We start from the raw sequence: 6,442 nt of genomic DNA, 5'->3' as shown, positions 1-6,442 counted from the left end.
ACCATTTATTTTAGTATAAAAGCCTTTTATACTAAACTAAATGGTACACAGTCATAAAGGGGAAGCTGATACACCTATATCTCTCTGACAAAGACAATTTTCGGTGTTAATATACTGACTTTTTAATTCTTAAATATATTAACCCATTGCATGCTTGAACCGTTTTAAATTAACCCTGTATAATAGGCTGTGCACTATTTCCCAATATTACATCCTCCAGTTTGTAATAATAAACGTGACTGACATTTCCATATACACTGGATCATATATATTCAAGGAATTATTATTGCCATCGGAATCATCCAGGCATCTGCAAGCGAGATTAACGGCTTTCATTAGAGTCACGCGAAGTGTGACCATTTATTACTTCTTGCACAATTAGCTCGCACCGGTTGGTCACTTTTTTCTTTTAATTAACTGTTATTAATACTCGCGGGTGAGCAGAAATTTATACAAAATGACAGGGGCAAAAAGTGAAAAAGGGGATACAAAAAAGAGCGATGGTATAGTAGTGGAACGGTAACGATCAAAAGAATGATGTACTCAGAAGAGTGTAGAAAGAAGGTGTTCTAAATGGTATTAGTAGCTAGATTGGTTGTTAAATAGGTAAACAGTAGCCCGAAATTAGGTATCCATTCGCTACGATGGTCGCCAGAAATACAATAAAGATGATAGCCAAATTGGTATTTGAAACCAGAATGGCGTAGGAAGAAAAAGAAATCTGTAGCCAGAATGGTCGCCAGAAACTTTCATACGATTGATGATAGCCAGTGTGGTATTGGTAGCCATAATGTTCTCTTGTAATGTTCAGATGGAGACCAGAAGGTATTTTGGCAGATAGAATACTAGCAGCAGCGGTTGCGTTGAGAGTGTGTGGAAATAAGATTGACAAGCCAGATTCCAAACAGGATAATAGATACTGCATTATAATAAGAGCAAGAATGACACCACAAAGTAAAATGACGTTCCTTGCATAATTGCAATGTCAATCCAAAACAGGCCCTCCCATCTCCAGTAACGTCCATTAGAGTTAGGTCAGGTACGACGACGAGCACCAAAGGTCAATGCTCAGTTGATCCATGGAGAAATCTCCACGGTTGATCTGACGAGAGAATCCTCGTGGGCGACCAGAATTATTTCCCCTCCCGGAAAAAAACTCCCACTCTACCCCGTCGGTCCACCACGTGTACAAGGTGACAAACCCCACCGCGCGCATCGGGCGGGCTCCCGCTTGACCGAATTCCACAGGGCCAGGTTTTGGGCGGGAAGGGTGTCCCTGGTCGCGTGTGCCATGTTTTCATTAGGTAATTGCATTCGGCTCGTGAGCACCTGTGCCATAAAAGTAGACCACGGCGGGGGAATCGGGTTTAGGGGGTGATATTTCCTTCGGAGAAAAACCGGAGAATTTTAATTCCTATCTTGGTATTATTTACAGAAAGTCTGCACGATATATATTTTTGTTCGTGTCCAAAGTGAATGCAAATAATGTCGAATATGCATCCGTTGAAATCAATAAATTGGTAATGACGTCGACGACGAATTATATCGTATACCTTATATCCAAAAACCCGTTTTATAGGCACGTGCATGTGATTAGGGAAGGTGTAGACTGCGACTAATTTGAAATCAAAACTCGTGTCGTTATTCCAGAGTGGTAGTCCAGTCAACCACAAGTCAACCAGATGCCAAAATCAGTCAGCTACAAGTCAACCAGATGCCAAAACCAGTCAGCTACAAGCCAAATCACCGGCCAGTCGCGAGCCAAAATCACCAGTCAGTCTTAAGTCAAATAACAAGTCATTCACAAACCAAATCACAAGTCAATCACAAGCCTCATCGCAAGCCATTCACAAGCAAAATCACAAGTCATTCAGAAGCCAATTCACAAGTCATTCCCAAATCAAATCACAAGTCAAGCACAAGCCAAGCGCAAGCCATATCGCAAGTCAGTCACAAGTCACGAGTCACTCTCAAATCACAAGTCAGTCACGATCCAAACTGCATTGACGGTCATGAGTAAAATGAGATCAACGCTGAAAAAAAAGAATGCCTTTTTTATAGTCGCTCTTTATTTGACAACATTTTAAAATGACTTGAAACTTGCTGAAATGTGATTGCATTTTGATGGCTTGACTACAATGCCGCTTCATTCTCTTATTTATTTCAGTCAACTTGCACTTCAACCATTCGTGCCGCACCCTTATACGTCAATTTCAACATTGTACAGATATCAGAAAATGACGAGAAATTGTCCCGATTGCGAAAGAAATTTTCTAACATTTACGGCCAAAAATTAACATCGTGGACACCGTCGACACAGCCAGCAATTTAAAGGTGGCTTCGTGACCGTGTCTGTCTAATTGCCTCAGTCATCTGCAGCATCTTTCCCCTGGGAGCCTGGGCAGAGCAGATGGCTCCTCGGGAAAATACTCCAAACGCCACCGAAGCTTGTTATCTGAGAACATTTACGGTTCCAATAATCAACCATCACAATGTTAGCAGACGGGATACAGTGCAAATACCGGTAAGTGAAAGCGCCATTGAGAGCAGTAATATCTTGGGATGCATGGTCACGCATCATCGTCGGTGAAAAGGTAAAGTCATATTTTGGCCCTAATTTTCTGTGAATAATTTGGGGGTATTTGTTGGTCAAATGACACTTGTTGTATTACTGAATTGACTGGTGGAAAAGAAAATAATATACAAAAGAAAAACATCGAAGTTAAAACATGAAATGAATAATTAAACTTTACTTCCATTTATAGGAACGTTGATAAAACAGGTTTGTACTTCTAAAAAACATGGACGAAGATCATAAACCAGTAACATTGGTGAGCGCGGACATCCGGGAGCTTCTTACATTGTCGTGTCTAGTTCCCAGACCTATTTACTTACAACTCAATGGTTCTTGAGTCTGGAGTGTGGAATGGCAACTCATCGCAACCGATGAAAACCGGTGTGCAATTGAACAGATGTTGTCACAAGCTGACGTGATCCCGCCCACACTTATAACTCACTGTAGAGTAGCTCAAGTTAGTTTTTGATTATGTACAGGGGAGGCATTGCAAAGCCTAGAGCGCCCTCTGGTGTCGAAAACTGGCAGCATTTTTTGTGTGTGGCCCGCGGGAACGGATGACATAAATTACATCGTGCGGAAAGATGACCGCGTAGTTAATGAGGTAGATACAGCTACACAGGTTTCCCATACACGGCTCATTTAACCGCGCACGGCCAAATTCACGATTTGGATTTCACACTGACATTTGTCTTCGCATTTAGGCCTTACCAATCCTGCACTGAACATGAATTCTAGATTTTCACACTGGATACTTCGCTGTATCCAACTAAGCCTGTGAAGCGCACAGACGCTGCAGTGGTGACGGGTGAATTAATTCAGACGTTTTCTCAAGGGATTACACATCGACGCGTACGCGGTGAGTACGGACGGAAGTAACACCATAGCAGACAACGGCACATATAAGGGTTTTACAGGGTGTTCCAAAAAGGTTGTGTAAGCAGATATCCGTTAATTTCTTATGAACTACTTAACATGAATAATTCATCTTTATGGAGCATATTAATTATATTTTTGTGTATATTCAGTAAAAATGCTATGGAAATCCGTTCATGCAAACCAGAGATCTAACAGATTATAATAAGCTATGAGATTTACATAGTTAACTGAATTTACATGAAAGTCAAAAGGCCCATGACAATCTGATTCACTGATATCACTATGTGTAAATCCTACTGGAATGGGTGAAAACCCATAGCCTTTTACAATCTGTTAGATATTTGGTTTGCATGAACGGATTTCCATGGCATTTTCACTGATTATACACAAGAGAATAATTAACATGCTCCAACTAGATGAAATACTAATGTGGAGTAGTTTTTGAGAAATTAAAGGGTTTCTGGTTGCAATTTTTTTTTTGACGCCCTGTATAGGAAGAGTAAATCACATGCTTTCGGTCAGTGCCCGAATTGAGTCCGCTACCGAACCCAAAGTTAACATAAGGTGTTATGATGAAAATCAAGCTGATAAGCACGAAGGCTTTAGTTGGCTTGTATCGAATGAGTAAAGAATACAAGAGGCAGACACAGAATTTGACACGCACATGTAAGAATTTTACAAATATTTGCAGAGGACTTGGAATCAGACTCAAGTCCGAATGTTTTTGCTAAGCCTACTTGGATTTTTCAGCATTCCTTCTTCTCCAAACATTCGGACTGAAACTCGTTTTCAAAAGCCCAAGTGCTGTGAAAACACTGTCTTGTTCCTGTGGCTTATTATTTCTTATGAATCGTCGGTATACTTGAGGAGCCGGAAAAAAGTAGTGGACAGCGTAACCACTTTGGCTATCAAAGTCTTTTCCAAGCGATTGCCAAATTAAACAATGTTCTAGCACGTGGTACCACCAATGGATCTTATGGACGAGGTTTTTTTCACAACTTGTACCTGAGTTCTTTTCGTCGGTCGCACCACGAACCGGCGTATCTCGATTTTTGGCCAAATTGAATTTTTGTCATGAATGTTTTTATTGCATCAAAATGCTCATCCTCACAAAGTTTTATTCCGACCTGAGTTCTAATAGACTAAAAACAGTAATTAGACTCTGCGGTGTATCTCCAAAAACTCTGAAATCGTTCACCACGAAGTGACGTTTTTCGATACGCCGCTCTACACGCTAATACCCATAGTGGTATGACGTCACCAAGGAGCATCGACATGAAAAGTGTGAATTTAGCGTTTCACGAACCGAACACGAACTTGGGAACTGAATTTCTTAAAAACAAAGCAACTCAAATGCACACGGATTGCATATAATAAAGTGTAATCTAAAATTTACTAGCAAAAACGAAACAGCTTGAATTTTTACACAGGGAGTAAAAGGAATGAGCCTACACAAATATGACCAACTTTAAATCGGTTTTTCTCAAAACACAAAAAAATGGGATACGTCGGATCGTGATGCAACCGACGATTTGTTCAAACACAAATGCGCTTGCCTATACCCATGCTTGCTCATTCTGAAAAAACAATGCAATGCTTGCCTCGCTTTCAAAAACAGTTTCAATTTGGACATAAAGAATATCCCATTTTATTTTAACCCATAAGTTAGAATAATTCATCACAGCACAGATATATTACTCTACATGTATTTTATATATTGTTTTGCCAACATCTCTCCCGGTTACGCATCCTTCGGTTTTGTCATTAAGACCACTTATTACAGTGGTGCCTAACTAATTATGTTTGTTCTATGGAGCGCGAAAGTTTGCGCCTTTGGTATGTTAAGATTAATGAACCTATACTGGCACTAATCCTTACTGTCTGGCAACGAATGCCCTTTAATTTACTAAATGCATGTGAAGTGTGAGAACTTGCCTTAATAATGCAAATCATAAAACTAGAAGTCGGGCAGAAAGCTCGCTCGCTAAGTGAGCAAATTAGGTATTAATATTTTAATTGGCGTAATGGAACAAATAGACGATATACGGCCCCGCCTTGCTGGACTAGAAACGTTCATTATTCATGCTGACCTGCTTTCTGCTCAGGTCATGAAACTGGTTTTGTCATTACAAAGCAGGCACGGTCAATGGCTCTTTTGGGTTGAGGACCTTTTTCTTCCATCATTGTACGAAAATGACTTTAAAAAATAAATGCGTGTGAGTGTATATTCTCTGGCAATTATTGATTGTAAGCACTAACCCGATATGAAAAGGTCTCAAATGAATTGAACATACAATTTAGAAAAAAAATATATAAAGGAGACTAACGGGACAAAATGACAAATTACCAGTTTGATTTGTGACTGAGTTTCAATGCCGTACACAACACACTCCAACTGAAAGTGACGGATCATGTGAAGACTGCAACCTAAAATAATGTGAGGGGATACGACATAGCCACGATTTTAACACCAAAAATCCTCTCGTTCGTGCTCTGAAGTACAATGAGAAAATCAGTTTTTTAAAACTGTCAAAATGTGTGAATCAAAGTCTATATCATTGCCGGTTTAAGACACTGACATGTTTAGCTGTGATATTGCTGTGTACTTTTTTTGATTTTGCTGTACATCTCGTGTTTGGAGAGATCTGACTGCGCGCCAGCGACCTAGGCCTATTCTCTGCAGAAAACTCCCAAGTATAGCACTGCAAATTTTACTGCAAAGGGGCATGAAATAAATTTTACACTGTTCAGGAGCATACTTGTAGCAAATATCCATTCTTCTTAAATTTGTAAAAGCTATGTAATCCTTTTTTGGTAAAATCTTTTGCAAAATGCACTTTATTTAAACATTTAAAATTTTTCATGCTTTTCCTGACCACTGAGGGCGCCGTTGCCGTGATGTCACTTTAGGAACACACTCTTCAGATTAAGGTTTTTCTCGTCAAATTGTAAACCCCAAATTCTGCTTATTTTGAGCATTAAGTTTTC

This window comes from Patiria miniata, unplaced genomic scaffold, assembly GCF_015706575.1.
Source record: "Patiria miniata isolate m_02_andy unplaced genomic scaffold, ASM1570657v1 HiC_scaffold_7, whole genome shotgun sequence".
Classification (NCBI taxonomy): domain Eukaryota; kingdom Metazoa; phylum Echinodermata; class Asteroidea; order Valvatida; family Asterinidae; genus Patiria; species Patiria miniata.
The sequence above is the reverse complement of the archived record's forward strand: the minus strand, read 5'-3'. Positions refer to the sequence as shown.